The 24,538-nt window shown below is 30.9% G+C and overlaps 1 pseudogene; it reads left to right on the top strand.

Annotated features, from left to right (window-relative positions):
- The first annotated feature begins 3,512 nt into the window (after positions 1-3,512).
- Positions 3,513-21,287, top strand: LOC113060963 (cell division cycle 5-like protein; annotated as a pseudogene).
- Positions 21,288-24,538: the final 3,251 nt, after the last annotated feature.

The raw sequence follows: 24,538 nt of genomic DNA, 5'->3' as shown, positions 1-24,538 counted from the left end.
TTTTCTTAACTGCAGTCGGTAACTTTTGACGCTCTAGCGGTTAATAAACAGAACTGCTTGCGTTTTGCGGAAGAACATCGTAGCCGGATCTACTTCTCTCTGTTTATGTCTATGAAGAATCACAAAGTTACTGGGTTACTCCGCCGCGGTATCCCCGAAGCAATCTAAAATAGTCCGAATATAAACACTTATTATAGGTGCACCCTAGTGATTCAGGACAAGCTAAAAACACGGTTTGGAAAATGGATTCATGGTGTACTCGCTTATTATATACATTTTTCTACATTTTGAACACAAACAAAGTTACGGACCGCAGCTCTGATTGGTTGTTTCTTAACGGAGCGATGGATTTCTGCAAATGGCAATAGGACACTGGGAGGAGCCAGAGGAGCTTGATTTTTTCACAGATTATCTGTCTCATATTCTACTGTCAGGACATAATGACAGGTTTAACAAATATGTAAAAAATATATTTTTACAAAAGTTACCTACTTGCAGCTTTAAAGGAAACTTCCACCATCATTAAGGAAACTAGACCTTTTAGCATTTTTAGAACATTACAAATCACTGTTCCAACAACCGAAATGGAATGTTTTGAAAAGAGTTTGCCGCCTAGTAACCACCAAGAACACCCTAGCAACAGCATAACAATGTGCTGAAATCCACTCAGAACATCTTAGCAACTGTATAGGGATTCCCTGGCAACCATCCACAACAACCTACACTGTTAAAATAATGGGAATGGGAAAAGACTGTTAACTGGTTAAGGTTCCCTAAACTGTAATACATCTAATGGGACATCTCATGAAATATTGTTAGATTTACAGTTTTGGTGATTAAGATTTATAGAGAAAAAAAAACATAGACTGACATTTCCAGATTATTTTCTGTTTTTACTTTAATATTGTGTACTTTTAGTCATTGTGTTATGTGTGTGTGTGTGTGTGCATGCTTGCGTGCGTGCGTGTGTGTGTGTGTGTGTATGACCCTGGACCACAAAACCATTCGTAAGTGTCAGTTTATCAAAATTGAAATTTATACACCATCTGAAAGCTGAATAAATATGCAGAATATTTGAGCAAGATACAACTATCTGAAAATCTGGAATCTGAGTGTACAAAAAAAATCAAAATACTGAGAAAATCACCTTTAAAGTTGTTCAAATGAATTCTTAGCAATGCAGATTACTAATCAAAAATTAATTTTTGATATATTTGCAGAAGGAAATTTACAAAATATCTTCATGGAACATGATCTTTACATAATACTGATGATTTTTGGCATAAAAGAAAAATATATAATTCTGACCCATACAATATATATATATGTATATGTAATTTTGTTTTTTATTTTTATTTATTTATTTATTTTTTTTGCTTATTGCTAAAAGTATACCCTGGCGACTTAGTTTGTGTTGATTTTTATTAGTGCTGATCACATCCATTATAAACGTTTTTGTCTACATAATAAATGTTTGTGTGTCCTGTGTTTATTTATTATATATATATATATATATATATACATATATATAAAAATGCACACATATACATTATATGTTTTGAAATTATTAACCTGTATGTACATTTATATATTTAGATTATTCTATGTTATATTATATATAAATATATTTAATATATAAGCATAACCAATGCATGTGTTTGTATTTATATATACATAATAAATATACACAGTACACACCCATATATTATGTAAAAATAAAAAAACTTTTATTTTGGATGCACTTAATTGCGAAATCATGAAAATGAGAATGCCTTGGCAACTAGCAGATGTCTTTATATACAGATATTGTTTTGAGTAAAAAAAAAAAAAATGTTTTATTTTAGTTAACTCTGGTGTGAAATGAACGTCCTCTTAATGCATAGCCTGTTCTGTAGCTTTAGCTGACAGTTCTGTTTCTGTTTAAGTTTCTTAGGAAAATTTGCACTCTTTGCATTTTCTACCCAAGGTTTTGAATTCAGTCCAGATCTGCTTTGTACCTGGAGAGAAGCCTCTTCAAATTCTGTGGCACCTGATCAGTCCGTCCTATATCTCTGCTCCTCACTTGGTCGTGTTGCTCCAAAACCCTCCTGCAGCTTTGCTCATTTTCAACATCAGCGGTCAGAAAAGATGATCTGCTCAGAGGATTTGCTTCATATTTCGTCTAGAGACTCTTGTGTGTCATTTATCACTCCTGATGGCCTCTCCTGGCACAAGAGCACTGCTTTTTAACATTGATAACGTTAAAATATATTGTTCATGGTACAAGCACAAAAACAATGACTGCAAATATCAGGTGCAACTTGATACTCGCTTGCTTAGCATTAGGACCTTGCCTCTTAAAGGGATAGTTCACATAAAAATGAAAATTCTGTCATTAATGACTCACCCTCTTGTCGTTCCAAACCTGTAAGACCTTTGTTCATCTTCAGAACACAAATCCGAGAAATCCGAGAGCTTTGTGATCCTGCATCGACAGCAAGGGAACCACTGTAGCATGATCAAGAAACAGAAACGTGGTTAAAACTACTCAATTAGAGGCGAAAACAAGCAACTGACAAATGACCGGCCACGAATGCAACAGAATGGAATGTTATTAAAGCAAAATAAGAGAAAGAACAACATTTTTAACTGAGAACAAGCATATTTTACAATCAATGCATGTCAAGAAAAAAAAGTAAAAAACATTGTACATCAAGGATACAATTATATAGTAATATATAATTTTTAGATATTGTTTCCAAATACATTTTAGTATCAGTTTTAACATTTTTAAACAGGCAACAGAAGTTTTTTTCCCCCAAAGCATCTGACATTATAAATATAATGATGATCAAACATAATAATTAAATAAAAATACAAGATATTTTATCATCATCCAATGAGATGCAACATAACATCAAACCAGCTCACAGAAAAAAAAATTATAATCTCAACTTATTTTTGTAAATTATTTTTCAGTTGTCTCCAAAAACAAACAAAGAAATAAATAAATTATAAGACGAGCCTTTACATACTTAATTTTTACATTTATGATACATGTCAATATTTTAGTAGATGGTAACTTTTTTTGCATTTTAATTCACAAAATGACTTAATTTTAATCCAAGGACAATATACATACTGTAATTCAATATATTTATTTTTTATAAAATGTACATAGATTTTAAATATAAATCAATATAAATTGTTAAATAAATAAGATGTTTGAAAAAATTGACAATTATATAGATGTTTTATTACATTTATTTTTATTACATTTACAACACTGCTCTAGGGCCAGAGGGATTACAAAAGCAAATTTCTGTTTACCAATATATAGTGCAACAATAATAAGAAGAAAATAAGTAGGAAAAATAACAACAAAAAAAAGAAAAGAAAAAGAAAGAAGAAGAAACAAATATTTGTTCGGAGCGCTCAGCCTGTCATTCGCCTCTCTGTCGTGTGGGGCGATATTGAGTTCAATTGACCCGACACTAGAACCCGTATGAATCAACAGAGGAAGAGCTTGTTTCCCACAGTTCCGTGCGCTCGCAGCCATTCTTGTTTCCTTATCCGCAGTTGAACGTGCGGCGGCTAAAACGTTTATTTATCGTATTTCATTTTAATTTCACGTGTTTGAGATTCCAGAAGAAGAGTAACGTGTGAAGACTTCAAATCGCCAAAATGCCGCGGATTATGATCAAAGGAGGCGTGTGGCGCAACACTGAGGTTTGTTCAGAAAACACTCAACATTTCTAGCAGCAGAACTCCATTAATCTTCAGCGTTTAATTATTTAAAGGCGTTTAATACTTCATATTATCATCATTTATCGGAACTGCACAGATATATGCACTGATGTGCTTTATTTTTTTTCTGTATTTATGTCGTGATGCGGAATGCGTTCAGAACGCGATGTGTTTATCTTTTGAGCGCGTAACATATCAACCTCATGAACGCACTTGACGCGATTTCCCTAATTTATATATAAATTTATATACATTATATATATACAGTTAGATGTGTGTGTGTGTGTGTGTGTGTGTATATATATAATATAAAATAACATTCTCTCTTCATTTTCTATTCTGTCTTGTTTTATTTTTATTTCTTTAAAAAAGTCTCTCTGACACTAGCATTCCTTGATTCCTTTTTCTATTATGTCTACTTATATTTCTTTAGATATATTATATTATACAAATGAGCAACAATGTGTAACTGCTGTGTGTGTGTGTATGTGTGTATATATGTGTATATATATATATATATATATATATATATATATATATATATATATAATAGTCACAGCACTTATATTGTTGCTCTTTTGCTGGGTTTGGTTTCTCATATTGTTATTTTTTGGATAAAAGTCTGCAAAATCTTATATAATAATACATTTGCTTGTAAAATGGCATGCATAAAAATTCTGCTCACGAATATCATTTGCCTTGGTTTTCTCTGACACTTTCTGTCACAGGTTCGCTGACTTTATAAGGCTCTATAAGGCTTTTTTATTTTGATGTAAAGTGCTCAAAAACAAATGATTTCACCCTTTTTTTCTGTTTTTTTTTTTTTTTTCGTTAGAATTTGCAGCTTGGCTAGATTAGTAAAGCCGTCTGTTATTTGAGTCCTAGTCTTGTTGCATAATTCATGTCTTTGATTTGATTCTTTAACAGGATGAGATTCTCAAAGCTGCTGTAATGAAATATGGCAAAAATCAGTGGTCTCGAATCGCGTCCCTGCTGCACCGCAAATCAGCCAAGCAGTGCAAAGCCAGATGGTGAGTTTAGATCACTCAAGATATGTCAGAAAAAGAAAAAAAAAAACATGCACTGAACATTATACATGCCGTGATGCCCAACTATACAAGTTCTTGGTCTTTTTCTGATTGAAGGCTATTCCAGGTCTGATGTGGTTGTCTCTTATGATGTGTTTCTCACAGGTACGAGTGGCTGGACCCCAGCATCAAGAAAACAGAATGGTCTCGTGAGGAAGAGGAGAAACTTCTTCACTTGGCCAAACTGATGCCCACTCAGTGGAGAACCATCGCCCCCATCATCGGACGAACAGCCGCTCAGTGTCTGGAGCATTACGAGTATCTGCTGTAAGTACAGTTTGATGTAAAATACAGACAACATGCAATAACTTTCACCTCTGAAGGGATTCTGTTTTGTGTGGAAGGCTGTTTTCGCCACTGGATAAAAAAAGTTGTTGCACAGTTTTATCCCAGAGTTCTGACTTGCATTTTGCATATTTTTATTTATTTTTTTCTCAGAATTGTGACAGACTGGCTATTGTGAATGATTGTTAGGATTGAGAGATAAACAAGCTGTTTTAAGGAAATGTGAGTTCCCCCGAATTGGACTTTATAATTCGCAATTATACGTTTATATATCACAATAAAAAAATTAAAAAAAAAAAAATTGTCAGACTTTAAGAGTTTTTGTTTATATCTCGTAATTCAGAATTGTGCCAAACTTACTATTGTGCTTTATAAAGTTGAAATTGTGAGATATAAACATGATTTTGAGTTACAAAGTCAGAATTGTAAGAGATAAACTCAGATTTGCAAAATCTAAAAAAAAAGTAAGTCAGAATTGTGAAAATAAAAAGTTGCAATAAACTATTATTTGTTTATTTATTTTTAGTCCTTGGTGGAAATGGGCTTCAATAGCTTTATGAACAATACAAAATAAATCAATGTTAACTTCTCACAATAAAGTCTAATTCTAAACGTTTTGGTCATATTTTGCCAGTTTAATGCTTTGCAGTTGCCAAGAGGTGTTTTTGGTCGTATGAAAAATCAGTTTGTTATGATCACAGAGATAAAGCCGCCCAGAGAGAGAATGAAGACGATGTGGGCGATGACCCTCGCAAGCTAAAACCAGGAGAGATCGACCCAAACCCTGAGACCAAACCAGCCAGACCTGACCCCGTGGACATGGATGAAGGTGAGTGCAGGACTAGCACAATCTCTAAATCCCTGGTAGCCCTTTGGCAGGCATTCTTGGGATTTTAGTAGCCCAACATGAATTTAACTAGCCAGAATAAAAAAAGATTTTTTTTTTTTACAAAATGAGATTTAACACGCATTATAAATGAAAAGGTGTTCTTTTATTATTTATCTGACAAAATGGTGCTTATTTCTTTGTGAAATTGAATTGTCAAATAATAAAACTAACTTTTTAAAAACTTTTTACATTTGAAAAGAAATCCCAAATCAAATAGGAAAAAAAAAATACCAATAAAAGGACTTGCCTATGCTGTATTTAAAATCAGAGGCAACCACTGCAAAGATACTAAATACATTTAGATTGCATAATTTCAAAATTTGAGGAAAAAACAGAACGGTCTGATTTTAGTTTTGTGATTAAGATGCAGATGTCCCTCTCTGACAGCAGGTGGCACTAATGGAACAGCAGGTATTTAAAGGCTGCTGCCCCTTTAAGACCGAATGCACGGATCTAATATAATAATGCACAGTAGATTCCATTCACCACTGAATACGTTCACTTACGGAGACAGTTATTTTGAGATAATTTTGTGTGTATGTATTCATTCAGAAGCAAGGATACGCAAATGAGGAATCGATTCGTTGTTCACGCGTTGTCTGAGTGTGTGCAACTCTGAATGCGCGCACATGGTTTAAAGTGCTTGTAGTGCTAGGCGGTATACCGGTTCATACCGAAAACCGGTGTATATTTTCGTTACGATTTTCAATAAAAGTGAAAGTGCATTGTTAAACATGGATTGACACGAAAAATGCAGTCATTTCACAATAAATATATACTAATTAATGCTGTTTCACACGCAACACGTGAGTTTTTGGCTAGGATTAAAACAAGAAAAAGTGCACTTTTAGATAAACAAGGAAAACTATTTATATTCACTTTTATTGAGGCAGAAAAACAAAGTTCATGAAGACCTTGCTTGTGATAAAGATTTAACTGCAAAAGGCACGAGTCTGTGTCTGTCTGTGGTGTTTTAATTTGAAATATTTTAACAAGAAAAGTGTCCAATTATTGTTTAAATGTTTTGCAGCATGGTTGAGCAGCTTATTATACAAACCTAGAAGTAAAATGCATGAATAATGCGTTGGTTTATATTTATTGAGTTTAAACTAATGTCTATAACTATGAAAGATTGTTACTCTTCTGTGGTAAAAGACTCACAATGCTGAAAAAAAAGACCAAAAAGAGGAGCCTGGTCTGTTGTTTGGAGGGTTTTTGGTTTCCAAAAATAACCATTTTATGCAAGTGCGGTCGGGCTAAAAGCACGTCTCCAGCAGAAAATGCATTGTACACCTGTTTATGCATTGAAAAAATAATAAAAAAACATCATAAACCGGCATAATTTAGAAAAAAACGTGATATCAATTTTTGTTCAAACCGCCCAGCACTAGTTTAAACCCGTACAAGCGAGTGAACAACACATATCACAGGAGATTTTTATATCACTATTCAAGGTAGCCCTTTGCTAAAGTGATTTTGCGAGCTCTGTGAGTGTGTCTGAAAAACAATCAAGTGAACGTTTCAACACTGTGATTGAAAGGATAAAGCATGACATCCATAAACGTGTGTGTGTGTGTGTGTGTGTGTGTGCAGATGAGCTGGAGATGCTGTCGGAAGCCAGAGCTCGATTGGCCAACACGCAAGGCAAGAAGGCGAAGCGGAAAGCCAGAGAGAAACAGCTGGAGGAAGCGCGGTGAGATCTCATGTCATTAAAACAGATTTGGGGGCTTTAAGCAATTGCTGCGTGTCTCTGAATAAATCTGTGTAAGACTGTGTACTTCTGAAATTGTTCACAAGGGACTGAGAAACAGGGTTATTTTAGTATCATCGAAATAGTTTTTACGTTTTCCTTTTTTATTTTAAAGTTGTAGTCATTTTGCTGTGTTTTTATCATTTTATCATAGGATATCTTATATTCATTTAGTACAGTTAAACTAAATGAAAATTAGAAATGATGCAATTTTGTGTCTTTTTATTTTCATATTTAGCAGTAACTGCATCATCATCATAACCAATGTTTTTATAGTAAACTAAAACTATAAAGCACTTTCGTTAAGTGAAAATATAAATATTAGACGAGAAAGAATTGCATCTAACCGCAATAGAGTTGAAGTACTAAAATTACGAATACTTGCATAAAAAGGAATTAATTCTGTAAAAGAAATATAAACAAAAATAAGAATAAAAACACAAGAATCACTCGAATTAAAATGAAAACTCAGATTTTAAAATGTAAAAGTTAATTCAAAATATTAAGTAACATAAATATGAAATAATTTTAATAATATTATAATATTTAGTAATAATATTTAATTTAATTAAATTTAAATTTTAAATTTTAATTTAATTAAATAGTATATAATTAAAACCACACTGATTGCAACGCTAACCAAATGAATTCTGAATAGAAATGTATATTTAAAAAAATATAAGCACATAAAAACAAAGTTCAAATGAAAACAGAAATATAAAATTGTCTCTGAAAAAAACTGCTGAAAACCAATCCCGCTGGACTTTTTAACATATTTTTTTTTTATGTAATATATATATATTTAGCAGCTTGCCTTCTAGTTATTGGTGCTGATTTCATGATCTGAAGAAGTGTTATTGTTGGTGTCATAATGAGCATTGTGAAGTGCTGGTCACACGGAGTTATTAATCGTGTTCGCTGTTTCCTGCAGTCGTCTGGCAGCGCTTCAGAAGCGCAGAGAGCTACGAGCGGCAGGCATCGCCATCCAGAAGAAGCGCAAGAAGAAGAGAGGGGTGGACTATAATGCTGAGATCCCTTTTGAGAAGAAACCCGCGCAGGGCTTCTACGATACGTCCATGGAGCTGTATGATCCTCTGGAACCGAACTTCAAGCGACTGCGCCAGCAGCATCTGGACGGAGAGCTCAGGAAGTGAGCGGGGTCGTGTCAGACTATTAGTTCAGTGGCCTGGGTGAGCGCGTGTTTGATCACCCTTTTGCTTTTTGTGTTTGTAGTGAGAAGGAAGATCATGAACGAAAGAAGGACAGACAGAAGATCAAGAAGAAGAAGGAGTCTGATCTGCCCTCGGCCATCCTGCAGACCAGTGGAGTGTCCGAGTTCACCAAGAAGAGAAGCAAACTGGTGCTCCCTGCTCCACAGGTCAGAGTTCACACACACTGTCAAACATCCTGTTGACTGCATCACAACCAGGGCTGTTATTGTACACTAAAGCATTAAGAATCACGTCCGTTAATTTAATTAAATCTGACGGATGAAAAACTTAAGATACTTAAACGGAGAGAGGTTCAAAAATGACTGAAACTGAAATAAAATATAAAAATAAATTAAATCTAAATAGAATTTGAAAAGCTGATAAAAAAACAAAAGCATATACAATTGCTAAAGTTTAAGATCAAAATAAAATGTAAACCGAAAATTAAAAGCTAATTCGAAATATTAATAAATACTATAATTGTAGAATAAAACTGATCATGTTAACCAAAAAAATTAAATAGAAAAAAATAAATATATATATATATATATATATATATATATATATATATATATATATATATATATATATATATATATATATATATATATATATATAAACACATACAATTTGTAAAACCTTAAAACAAAATTATTAAAAGGTAATTCAAAATATAGATAAATACTGTAATAGTAAATAAATAGTACTAAAATAACAATGAGTGCAACAAGTTGACAAATAAATTAAATCTACATATAAATATAAAACAAAAACTAATAGAAGTGACAATCTCAAAAATTACTAAAACTTTAGAATTCACAATAAAAACTGGAAATATAAAATTAAGCTAATTCACAATATTAATAAATACTATACTAGTTTATAAATAATACTAAAATAACACTTATAGTAACACGTAAACCAAAAAAATTTAATCTAAATAGAAATGTATAAAAATGACAAGCGCAGAACATTAAGTTGAAAAAAAAACATTAACTGAAATTAAGAAACTTAAAAGATAAAATAAGTAGCTAATTCAAAATATTAATAAATACTATAATGGTAGAATAAAACTGATCATGTTGACCGAATAAAAAAAAAAAATTATAATAATAATAAAAATGACAAAAGCACATAAAATTACTAAAACCTTAAATAAAACTAAATGATTAAAAGATAATTCACAATATAAATACTGTAATAGTAAATAAATAGTACTAAAATAACACCGAGTGCAACAAGTTGACAAATAATTTAATTTAAATAGAAATATAAAAACAAACTAATAGAAGTGACAAACACATACAATTCTAAAACTTTAGAATTTACAATACAGACTGGAAATATAAAATGTAGCTAATTGATAATATTAATAAAAACTATACTAGTGTATAAATAATACTAAAATAACACTTATAGCAACACGTAAACCAAATAAATTTAAACTAAATAGAAATTTATAAAAATGACAAGCGCAGAACATTATTAAAACAATAACTGAAATTAAGAAACTTCAAAGATAAAATATTAATAAACACTAGTAGATATATTAATTGTACAAATAATAGTAGAATAAAACTGATTGCATGTTAACTAAATAAATTAAATAGAAATAGAATTATATGTAAAAAATGACTAAAGCATATAAAATTACTAAAACCTTAAATAAAACTAAATGATTAAAAGATCATTCAAAACGTAGATACTGTAATAGTAAATAAATAGTAGCTACTTAATAACCCAGAGTGCAACGAGTTAACCAAATTAATCTAAATAGAAATATATAAAAATGACAAAAGCACATAAAATTACTAAAACCTTAAATAAAACTAAATGATGAAAATATAATTTTTTTAAGTAATAGTAAATAAATAGTACTAAAATAACACTGAGTGCAACAAGTTGACAAATAATTTAATTTAAATAGAAATATAAAAACAAACTAATAGAAGTGACAAACACATACAATTCTAAAACTTTAGAATTTACAATACAGACTGGAAATATAAAATTTAGCTAATTGATAATATTAATAAAATCTATACTAGTGTATAATTAATACTAAAATAACACCTATAGCAAGACATAAACCAAATAAATTTAAACTAAATAGAAATTTATAAAAATGACAAGCGCAGAACATTATTAAAACTTTAACTAAAATTAAGAAACTTCAAAGATAAAATATTAATAAACACTAGTAGATATATTAATAGTACAAATAATAGTAGAATAAAACTGATTGCATGTTAACTAAATAAATTAAATAGAAATAGAATTATATGTAAAAAATGACAAAAGCACATAAAATTACTAAAACCTTAAATAAAACTAAATGATTAAAATATAGTTCAAAACGTAGATACTGTAATAGTAAATAAATAGTAGCTACTTAATAACCCGGAGTGCAACGAGTTAACCAAATTAATCTAAATAGAAATATATAAAAATGACAAGTACATAAAATTGTAACTGAAATTAAAAACTGCAAATAAAAATAATGATCAATAGTGTGTTTTATAATAATTGTTATAATAGTTTCATATTGAAGTCACGGTTAGTTTTTATGTTGAATAAACAGTGTTTTATCATTTATTTGTTCCAGATCTCTGACGCTGAGCTGGAGGAGGTGGTCAAACTGGGTCAGGCCAGTGAAGTCGCCCGTCAGACCGCCGAGGAGTCAGGAATCACCAACTCGGCCTCTAGCGCTCTTCTCTCCGAATACAACGTGACCAATAACGCCATGGCCCTGCGCACGCCCAAAACCCCAGCGGCACAGGACAAGATCCTGCAGGTTCAGTCCAGTTTCACACGCTTCCCAAACCACCCGTTTCATATCCTGAGTCTCACCGCTCTGTTCTTTCACCCTCACAGGAAGCCCAGAACCTGATGGCACTCACAAACGTGGACACGCCTCTTAAGGGAGGGTTGAACACCCCTCTGCATGAGAGCGACTTCTCTGGTGTGACCCCACAGAGACAGGTGGTCCAGACGCCCAACACCGTGCTGTCTACACCCTTCAGGTGCCCAGCAAGCATGAAAACATGAAAAATATTAGCTCACACTTATAGGAACAGAGTTCTGGAAAATAACAGAAAATAGTATAGTGTTAAAAAAAAAAATCAAATGCCATATTGAAACAACGGCTGTGGTTTTGTCTAAATAAAGTGTTGTAAAGATCCCTCTAATGCACTTCCTTTATAGCTTATTGCTTTAATAAAATATCACCAACAGCAACACAAGGCAACCATGTGCATTTGAAATTAATGTTATGCATTATTTATTCATATGAATGTATAAACCCATTTTTCACACAGTAATACAGTTAATTAAATTAAGGCTATTTATGACTTGTTTATTTTGTTAATTAAAATACTACTTAAATACTACATTAGAATTTTTATTTAAACTTTATAGAGAATTACACAAACAATTTGAAGTACTGAAATAGCTAAAACTGAAATAATAAAAATAAATTAAGTAGAAATAGACATTTTAAAACCCTAAGAAGTAAAAAAACAAAACAAAAAAGTTACAAAAACTTTACCTAAAACTGAAAATATACATTTGAAAGCTAATTCAAAGAATTGTTTAGTCCGAAGTAATATTAAAATTATATTTAAAAATATATATATTTAATATATATATATATATATATATATATATATATATATATATATTAAATAAATAAATAAATAAAATCCAGTTTCAAGCACAGTAATAGTCTAATAGTGTTAAATGTAAATTTTCAATAAATGCTGTTTTTTTTAACATTTCCAAAGGATCCTAAAAGAAAGCATTGGTTTCAACAGAACATTAAGCAATTCTCTGATGATTGTAATAATAGACATTAATAATAATAAGAAGAAATGTTATGCAAATCAGCATATTTTCATGATTTCTGAAGCATCATGTGACACTGAAGACTGGAATAATGATGCTGAAAACACAGCTTTGTTCACAGAAATAAATTACATTTTACTATACATTCACATAAAAAAACAGTTATTTTAAATTGTAATATATTTCCAAAATTTTTACTGTATTTTTTACTATATTTAAAAACATTACCAATCCTGACCCCAAACGTTTGAGCCAGATATTATGCATAACTACACCTAATACCTCATAATGTAAAAGTATATGCTAAATTTGAGGTTAATGAGCTGTGTGAATGATGACTTCATGCATATGTTTTCCCAGAACGCCCAGTCACGGAGCCGAGGGCATGACCCCCCACAGTGGGATGACCCCTAAACCCTCGGTGGGGGTGACCCCGGGCAGGACCCCGCTGCGGGACAAGCTCAACATCAACACAGAGGAGGGCGGCATGGACTACAGCGACCCGTCATTTGCCAAACACTTGGTGCGTGACACTGAATTTCTCCGAGGTTTAAACTGATTTAAATGCCGTTTTGATGCATTTATTTAAATGTGGCCTTGCATCATAGCTAGATGTTTTCTGTCTGTTCCAGCAAAGGGAGTCCCGCGAGCAGCTCCGACAGGGCTTGATGTCTCTTCCATTGCCCAAAAACGACTTCGAGATCGTGCTCCCCGAAAACGCTGAGAAGGAGCTGGAGGAAGCCGAGGTGGACGAGAGTTTCGTGGAGGATGCGGCCGAGATAGAGCTGCGCAAACAGGTCAGTGAACCGCCGAAGACTTCTAACGCAGCTTTTGGAGATCTGTGAGAAGACAGAAGTTGTTCGGGATCCAGAGGGGGTTTGTTTTTGGTGTTATTTATCTTGTGATGTTTCTACAGGCCGCCAGAGACGCCGAGAGGGAGAAGGAGCTGCGGCAGAGACACACAGCCGTTCAGAGAGATTTACCACGACCTTCAGAGGTGAACACACACACACACACACACACACATATCCCAGCATTACTATCGATCACAATCACCCTGCACCTTAACGGAGTTGTTTTGGTATTATTAATATCCTGTAACAGTATTTATCACAATTTTTTCTGTTCTGTTTTTGATTTTTTTTTATATTTAGTTTAGTATTAACTTAAACTGAACTGCGTTGGCAACTAAATGGAAAAAAGTGTTATTGATAAAGTGTACTATAAAGTGATTTTGTGTAGAAATAATAATTTTGTTTTTGTTTCATTGCATTTAACAAATATTTTGAAATATTTTTGGTTACTGTGACATTTATAATCTGGATTAATATACTGTTTTTGGTATTTTATTTATATATATATTTTTAATCTATTTATCATTTTATCTATTTATTGTTTTATTTATTTATCTATTTATTTATATATCTTGTTTTATCTATTTATTGTTTTATTTATTTATCTATTTATTTATATATCAGTTTAATTATAGTTTTAGTAATTTGGTTTTTATTTGTATTTTTGTATAAATATTCTTTTTTGATTTGTTTTAGTTTTAGTAACTAATAAAGTTTAGTTAAAATTAATTATTTGTTATTTTATTTCAGTTAGCAGTTTTTTTTGTAGTTTCATTTGCAATATGTAGTTTCAATATATTATTAAGAGTATTTATTAATATTTTGAGTTTTTTCCTTCTAAGTTTGAATTTTATTTTAGTTTAAGGTTTAGTCATGTTGGTGTGTTTTTCGTTTAATTGCATTTTGTATACACAATTCTATTTTTTTAGTTTTTCATCATTTTCATTTGTCTTAGTAACTTTCATTTAGTTGCCAAGGAAATATTTCTAATGGTGTTTTTTGTTAATAGTTGGAGTTTGTTAATGATATCAACACTGCCACAAATCAACATTTGTGACCCTGAAGCATAAAATCAGTCTGAAGTCCAAAAATACACTGTATGGGGGAAATTATAGATTCCCGAAAATCATTAGGATATTAAATAAAGATCATGTTCAATGAAGATATTATGTAAATTTCCGACTATAAATATATCAAAACGTAATTTTTGATTAGTAATATGCATTGCTAAGAACTTAATTTTGACAACTTTAAAAGTGATTTTCTCAATATTTCGATTTTTTTTGCTCCCTCAGATTTCAGATTTTCAAATAGTTGCATCTCGGCCGAATATTGTCCGATCCTAACAAACCACACATCAACTGAAGGATTATGTATTCTGCTTTCAGATGATGAATAAATCAAAATTTTGAAAAATCCTAACCCTTATGACTATTTCTAAAATACTAACTTTTCAGCAACCTACCGCTGCGAAGATTTGCACCAAATTCGTAGAGTTGTGTACTGGTTTAAGACTAGCCAAAGGAGCTCTTATGGGGTCTTCCCTCATTTAATTACACAAATAACGAATGAGTGCATGTAAACCGTGAGCATCCTGCAATGTGTTCAGGTGAATGAGACGATCCTCCGTCCTCACACTGTGGAGCCGCCGCTGACAGACCTGCAGCAGGCCGAAGAAGTCATCAAGAAAGAAATGATCACCATGATCCACTTCGACTGTCTGCATCACCCCTTCAGCGACGCTCAGGCCAAGAAGAGCAAAGGAGTGGGATCCAGCTCCAGCCACGCCGAGCACATCTCTTACCTGGAGAAGACCCCCTACGAGAAGGTCTCGGAGGAAGAGCTCAAAAAGGTGTGCTGCTTTTAATGCTTAGACCCAAATCTGAGAGTGATTGATTATAAAATGATAGCATTAAATAATGCATTGTGTGAATCTCTGGAGCTTCTGTTATTCTGCAGGTACTGATTCAGTGTGGCCTGGCTTTTAGAAATATCCCCCCTCATTTTTTGTGTAATGAAGCAAAATAAAGTACCGGTAATTAAGAAAATGTGTGAGATGCATTGCATCTTTAGAGTCACTGTCATTGCTTTTCAGTAGGGCTGTGAAAAAACGCTTTTGATTTAAACCAATCCTCTTATTATTATATATTTTTTTTAAATTTAATTAGATTTAAAAAATAAAAAAAATTCTGTATTGGGAAAATTATATCTTATTCAAATTGGTAATGAAATGTGATGGTAGTTTGTAATAAAAAGTAGGACTGCAAAAACTAATCAATAATAAAAAAATAATGTCAAATATAAATAATATATTGTAACATTTAATATAAAAAAATAATAGTGTATGACTTAAGAGCATTAAATGAACTAACCAATAACAAGTAATACAATTATGTAACAAAAACATTTAATAAAGTCCAAAAAAAAAAAAAAAATTTTTTATATATATATATATATATATATATATATATATATATATATATATATATATATATATATATATATATATATATATATATATATATATATATATATATATGAAAGTATTTAAGAGCATTAAAATGAATTGGAACTAGCTGTTTATTATACAAAGTGCTTAAAATTGTCAAAAATACTGACACATTGCAAAAGAGTTTTATCTCAGATTATGACCTGGATGTTTCTGTTATAGTCTCCCAAAAAGTATTTATCTTTGTGTGTGCGTGTGTGTCTCTGTGTTTGTGTGTGTGTGTGTGTGTGTGTGTGTGTGTGTGTGTCTGTCTGTGTGTGTGTGTGTGTGTGTGTGTGTGTGTGTGTGTGTGTGTGTGTGTGTGTGTGTGTGTGTGTGTGTGTCTGACAGGCCGGAGAGCTGCTGGCTCAGGAGATGGAGGTGGTGAAGCATGGGATGGGTCACGGGGATCTGTCTATGGAGGCGTATAACCAGGTTTGGGAGGAGTGTTACAGTCAGGTCCTGTACCTGCCCGGACAGAGCCGCTACACTCGAGCCAATCTGGCCAGCAAGAAGGACAGGATCGAGTCGATGGAGAAGAAACTGGAGGTACGATCATCAACCTCCTCTGTGTCCAGTAGATGGCATTGTTTGGCTGAAAGAAGCGTATGTTCAGTATTCTACAGTAAAATCACTCGTCTTTTTGCTTTTAAAATCACTTTATACATATCTCAATCACTGATTGTTTATATATACTTCAATGTATCGCTGTGTGTACATTTTTTTTCCTCTTTTTTTTTATTTAATTTTTTTATTATTATTATTATTATTTAATCGTAGTGCTCTTAAAAGTCAGTGCATTTTCCCCAACTTTTTATTTCTTTTTCTTTTTTTATATATGTAATTTTTTGTATTTAAAAATGTTGTATTATTATTATTTTTTTTTATTAAATTATATTTATTTTTAACAATTATTTTGTTTTTGTTTGTTTGGTTTTGGTTGGAACTTAATTTATTTTATTTTATCTTCAGATATTCAGTAATTTAGGTTTTGGTAAAGTCACCAAATTATTTTATTTCTTCTAATGTAAGAGTCTGCTAATTCTGATCTTTTTTTTTTTTTACACTTTTTTTTTTGATAGTGTTGTTATTTTCATGGGCAGTTCTTCTTATTTTTTTTCTTTTTATGTATGTGTTTTTGGTGTGTACTTCACTCTAGTTTATTCTTTGTGTGTTCAGCAAGGTTCAGGGTCTTGTTACAATCACTTGAGTTGTCTTATTGCTTTTAGTATAACAGATGGTTAATTCTGTCTTCGTACTGCTCTTAAAAGTCATTCAGTGTGTTAACTTCACAATTAACCAGCCAAGATAAACGGTGAGAAATCTGTTTAGAGGACACACACATGTGCAAAGCTTCATCAGGACAGCGGCTGTGTTTATGTTCGTGTGTGTGGAGGACACTGGGAGTGTGTTCACACAGCTTCACGTTCAGAGACGCGGGGAGCTTGTGTTCCTGCAGAAAACACATTTACCAACAGACATCAGCCCAGCTACACACTCCTGCACAGAAACACTTTTTATTATCATTATTATTGCTTATTTAATGTGAAAACTACGCTATTTTGTTTATAGCCAGGCTTTGTTACTGTTCATTTTGTTTGTTTGTTTGTTTGTTTATGTATTTGTTATTGTTTGATATAAAAACCAGTAAAAAAAAATTCACTTAAAAAAAAGATCATTAGAAAAGGTAAACAAACACAGGTTATTTTATTTTTACAAATGTAACATTTTAAAATTGTTTAAACTTTTAGTAATTTTGAAATACAAAATTGTATATTATAATATAGATATAATAAAATAAATTAAAAGTAAAAAATAGTGCTTTATATATATATATATATATATATATATATATATATTTATTTATTTATTATTATTATTATTATTATTATATTTTTTTTACCGTATATATTTTAAAATCAAGTTAATATATTTTCTTCAATCCTTTTAAATTTAATACAGATATTTGAAAATTTAGTATTTATGTATTGTTTATAATATACTGTTTATTTTACTAAAAAATATATATATAAACTTCTATATCATAATGTCATTGTAAAATTTAATTATAAATTACTTTTGTAATGTTTCATATATACACAAGTGTGTATTTAACTTTTTTTTTTTTTTTAATTAATAAAATATATTTTATGTCATAGATATAAAATATTAGATATAAAATGTTATTAATATAAAGATTAATTTCTCATTAAAATGCATTGATTCCTTTTGTTTGTGGTCCTATCCTTGGGTTGATCTTAAGATGATCTGTATTGTCTGCTAACTGTCTGGACGTCCTGCTCTCGCTGATCTCTCTTGGTCTCGTCTCGTCTCAGATGTTTTACTCAGAGAAGTGCCCAGTCAGGACGTTCAGCTGGCAGCGGGACTCTCGCTCGAATGAAAACAGATCCATTATAATTGCATAATGGTTTGTTACAGGCCAAAGACGTGGCGTGTGTTTCTGAGGCAGTGTTGACATTGGAGGTTTATTGTTTTTGTTTCCATCTCATAACTTTGTAGAATTCACTGCTTTCTTTGCATGTCACACATGATTGCAAAATTGAACGTCTAAAAATAGTTTACATTTGTGATGGTTTCAGTGTTTCATGGTGCCAGTGTCTGTAGGCAAAACTGAATCCTGGGTTTTCTCAGACAAGAACGAGAGCTGTAATGAACGGTTTAAACTGAACAAAGATTCAATGTTGCATATTAGTTCTTTATATTTCATTTTTATTAGTTTCTTTTATCCTTTACATTCTTTCTTGGAATTCTGTTTTTTTTTTTTTTTTTAAGATATGTACATTTATAAATGTGTGTGTGTGTGTGCGTGTGTGTGTGTGTGTGTGTGTGTGTAAATATATAAATGTATATAAATAAATAAAATGCCAAATATATTATTTAATTTAAATTTTAATTTACTTTAATTATTTAATTTAATTATTTAATATGATCTTATTTTTTATCAAGCATATAGTTACTGAATATTTTTTTATTTTTTTTATTTTTTGCTTATTATTTTAAGTTTATATTGTAAAATTACTTAGAATTTTTTTTTCTACGTGGTACTCATTTTTTACAAATTTAATTAAAAATAGTAGTAATAATTTTATTTGTATTTATTTATAAATTATCTTTTGAACTTTTATATATTTAAATTAAGTCTGGAATCAGTGCAAGTAAAACAAACACGTGATGTCACTGTGAAATCCTCGTGATTGCATTCGTAACTCTTCCTCTCTCTCTCTCCGTGTGTTGATGACAGATCAACAGAGGTCACATGACCACCGAGGCCAAGCGCGCGGCGAAGATGGAGAAGAAGATGAAGATTCTGCTGGGGGGCTATCAGTCGAGGGCCATGGGTCTGCTCAAACAGCTCAGTGAACTCTGGGATCAGGTGGAGCAGGCCAACGTGGAGCTCCACACCTTCCAGGAGCTGAAGAAACAGGAAGACCTCGCCATTCCACGCAGACAGGAGGTCAAGCGCTTTAACACCAACTCTCTCTGTTCAGGCCTCACTTCTGCATTGCTTTGGATAAGTGTCCACTAAATAATTAAATGTAATATTATAAACTGAAATTCAGTTCAAGGGTCAGCATCATCTCTTCTCAGGTTTTCTGGATCCAGACTGGAGCTGGTGTAAATACTAGAAACATTGAAACAAATAGAGACATCATTAGCATAGCTGCTGTTCCAACAAAGCTAAATTAATAAGTTTAACCCACGCTAAAGAATAATAATGTGCATTTGATCACTCACAATTTAAGAGATGCATTATTCGAATGCTTGGCGAAAGAGATGCGTTTTTAATCTAGATTTAAACAGAGAGAGTGTGTCTGAACCCCGAACATTATCAGGAAGGCTATTCCAGAGTTTAGGAGCCATGTGTGAGAAAGCTCTACCTCCTTTAGTGGACTTTGCTATCCTAGGAACGACCAGAAGTCCAGTGAAATAATATATATGTAAAAAAATTAAAATAAATACTGGGTTGTAGATGTTTTATTTTGTATAGGATTTTTAAAATGTGGCTTTATCTATATTTTAGTTTGTTTATGTGGTTAAAAGAAAAATATTTAATAAATGCCTGTCTTTTTACTATATATATATATATATATATATATATATATATATATGTACACACACACAGAAATAATTGTATGTATAATAAAAACATATATATAATTTTTTTTTTAAACAATCTGGTGGCAAATATAAGTATTGAATAAAAAAATAAATAAAAAAAATATTTACTTATTTTATTTTATTGTTTTAGTTTTTTGGAGGTTTTATATTTTATATAGTATTTATTTAAAAAGTGTAAAATTATTTAAAACCTTTTATATATATATATATATATATATATACGTTTTGTTTTTTGTTTTTTTACAAGAATTTCACTTTGTTTTGCTACTGTCAATATTGTGTGTGTGTGTATTATTATTATTATTTTTTTATTATTATTATTATTTTTTTAAACCAACCGAGGGAAAATATAAAAGTATTGAATTAAAAAAAAAAAAATTATTTACTTTTTTATATTATTGTTTAAGTTTTAGTTGTTGTTTTTTTTTTTTTGAGGTTTTATATTTTATATAGTATAGTTATTATTAACTTTTTTTATTTTAATTATATATATATATATATATATATATATATATATATATATATATATATATATATATATATATATATATATACTTTTTTTTTTTTTTGGTGCTTGGGGGAGTTCTAATCCATAGTTGTTGTGGTATATTGTTAATATGAGTTGTTCCTGTGCAGGCCCTGAGAGAGGACGTCCAGAGACAGCAGGAGCGAGAGAAAGAGCTTCAGCAGAGGTTCGCCAGACCTGCTCCTGGAGAAACAGACGCTCTCGCAGAAGATCTGAACGTGACGTCTATCCCAAACATCTCAGCTCGTCCTGTAGTGCTGTGCATGTGCTTTACTGTCTGCATCGCTGTGTTTCTGCATCAGCTTCTCAATCTTCACAAGCACCGCCGGGATTTCATTCACACAATTTTAGTTTTTAATGTTTTTCATATTGATCTTGTAAGTGTAAATATCGTCTGTTTTGCAGTATGGATTTTCCCATGTCAAGCCATTTTTAGGTTTGTGTTGAATATACGAGAAGCTCTTTTTCAAGTGTGAATTGAAATAATGACTTGCTCTGAAAATGTACATCATTTATGAAATAAATCATCAGCGCGGAGTTAATCTGAGCGTGCAATGTATGTTTTGTGAATGAATGATGGGAAAAAAAAAATTCTATGAATGCATGCATGTTATATATATATATATATATATATATTTTATTGATTTCTATTTTATTATTTATTATTATTTATATATTATATTTTTTAATTATTATTTATATATTTCTTATATATATATATATTATACTTTTTTAAATTTATTGTTATTTATATATTTCTTATATTTTTTTTAATTATTATTTATATATTTATTAATTATTATATATATATATATATATATATTATAATTTTTTATATATATATTTATTATTATTTATATATAAATTGTATAAACAAATTTTTTTTTTTTTATAATTGTATAAATATCACATGTGTGTGTAATATTTTTTCCCTCCTAAAAACTAATAAACAAACCTGGGAGGAAACACATATATATATATATATATCAGTTACTAGATTACAAGCTTATATTACATTAAGTGTGCTACCTGTGCTTCATAAAACCTACTAAAAATATAACTAAGACAAAAGTGGTGTGACGAGAAAAGATCCCGACGAATCACATTCACTCGTTTATGTGTCCAAATATTTTGGGGGGTTTATATTTGATAAATGGGTGCTGATGTTTCAAGATCAGTTCAGGTTCTCTAAATAAGTGGCTGGTTTTGCCGAAAAGCACATAAAAGTCCTGAAAATGAACTGTGTCTGTGTTCTTCTCCTCTTGAGGGCCGTGAACTCCGTGCACTTCATGTTCACTTCAGGCAAGCCAACATTTTCTTCACTTTAAAGACCCATTGTTCGACAAGATTGAACAATCTCGAGGAACACTTTGAGTTGTTTTGGACGTGAACTGGTCCGAATGAAAGCGGTGTGATTGGAAACAGTTCTGTCTGGAAACGACACAATGCTATCAGATGTCTGCGCTTGTCTGAATGCCATTGTGTTCAGACGCTTTTAATAAATGTAGTGCCGTGTGGAGAGCTCAGAAACCATTGTTTTTTTCTCATTCAATGTGATTGATTTCTTTATTACACAGTTTGCATAATTTCATTAGAAAATATTATATTTTTACATATTAGGAAAAAAAGAAAAAAATTATATATATATATATATATTTTTTTTTTATTATTTTTTTTTTTTTACACAGTTTGCATAATTCATTAAAATATATATATATTTTATATATTAGAAAAAAAGAAAAACATATATTTATATTTTTACATATTTTGCATAATTCATTAAAAAAAATTTATATATTAGAAAAAAAAGAAAAGAAAAAAATATATATATATTATTATTATTATTTTTTTTTTTTTAATATATAAAAAAACATATATGGCTAAATGCAGGTCTAGATCTAAATAATCAGGATTTGAACCTATGTTACACAAAAAAAAGCGGACACCACTAGACTGTCTTGTTCCTTAATCATAAAACCACCAAAGGTCGATATTCAAAAACAAGAACAAAACCAGCTTCACAAATGAACAAATGAGGCCATGAGCAAATCGGACATTTCCTTCTCGAGCTGGAAAAGAACTAAATTGAAAGAAGATGAACAAATAGACTCTTTTGTTTAGAAAGCTCTTTTTGAGGATCAAGTCTGGCTCCGAGAGTCCAACATCAAATCCAAAACATCTTCCACCATAATCACATCTTTAGGTATACGGGTCGTCCGAGTCTAAATTGAAACATATTGCATATGGCGACATCCAAAAAATCCAATGCATTTAGATTTTAATAGCATATTTTCTACCATAACTGTACTGCTTTTGTTCAGGGAAGAGTTGATCATTATCTCTGCAGTATCAGTGTAGCTCTTCATGATTTCGGACACAATGACGGATCTGTTGGTGGTTCGAGGGCCGTGTTTGGTTTGGATGCGGCTGAATAGCATTGCACGATGCGTAGGAAATTAAAAATGCAGGGTTGTAATTTGCAGGAGAGTGAGATGGATTTAAAAGGCTCGTTTTCCTGCTCCACTTCCAAACGTCCAAATATGTCACAGCTGAATGAGAACCGGGCTCTTCCTGGGGCGCAGAAACACTGTTCACCATCCAAATATCAAATCTGATTCATGTGCACCCTTCAGTTACAGTGGGATCAGATCTGGGGGGTTTCAGTCTGACACTCAATTATTGCATTGCATCTTTCATGTTTTGGTGTTTTCCTTCAGGTTTTTCTTTTTTTTTAATTGATGAGATAAAAAAAAAAAAAAAATTTTGAGGGACAAATTTGTAATTATGAGATAAAAAGACATAATTATTAGGAAAAAGTCAAAATTATGAGAGTAATTACAGAGTATCTACTACTTTAGATATCATAATTATGAGTTTTCTAGAAGGAAATGTACTTCCATAAACAAGCAAACAAATAATCATAATAGCAATATGTGTTATATTGCGAATATTGTTTTTTATTATTATTTAATTTAATATTTAACACTATAACTTTTATGCAATGAAGGAAAAAATCATGTTTTGGTGTATTATAAGTATGACATATGTCAAAATTATGTAAAACATAAATAGTTTACTAAAAGTTTTTTAAGGATTTAAAAGTAAAATATGAGATAGAAATTTACTTCATGATTATGACTTTGGTATCTCACAATTTCTACTTAATATGTCATAATTAAGATTTTTCTCTGAGGAAATGTGCTTCCATAAATAAACAAACAAAACAATTTATAATTATGACATAATTCACAATTATGTAAATAAAAATAGTTACAAAAAAGTTAAAAGTAAAATTTGAGATAGGAAAAAAAAGTTACAATTATGACAATAATTATGACATAAAAAGTCAAGATGTCAAAAAAGATAATGAGATAAAGCGACATACAACTACTAATAAAATTACTAATAATTATGACATAAAAAGTGATAATACATGAAAAAAGCATAATAATAATAATAAAATTCAACTAAGCATGTCACAATTTTGTTATTTTTAATTATATCATAATAATGATTTAGAAAAAAGACTTCCATAAAGAAAATCATCATAAAAACTAATATTATAAAATAGCAAATTAATGTGTATTGTCTTACAGCATGTATTTTATATGTTGTTTGTCAACAGTCATAATCATTACATATAAAGGTGAAATTATGACAAAAACAATAATGAGACACAAGATGTCATTAATGAGATAACAGTCACAATGATAACAAAATAACAATAATAAATAAAAT

The sequence above is a fragment of the Carassius auratus genome, chromosome 42 (assembly GCF_003368295.1).
Source record: "Carassius auratus strain Wakin chromosome 42, ASM336829v1, whole genome shotgun sequence".
Classification (NCBI taxonomy): Eukaryota; Metazoa; Chordata; class Actinopteri; order Cypriniformes; family Cyprinidae; genus Carassius; species Carassius auratus.
This window is presented reverse-complemented; position numbering and strand designations above follow the sequence as displayed.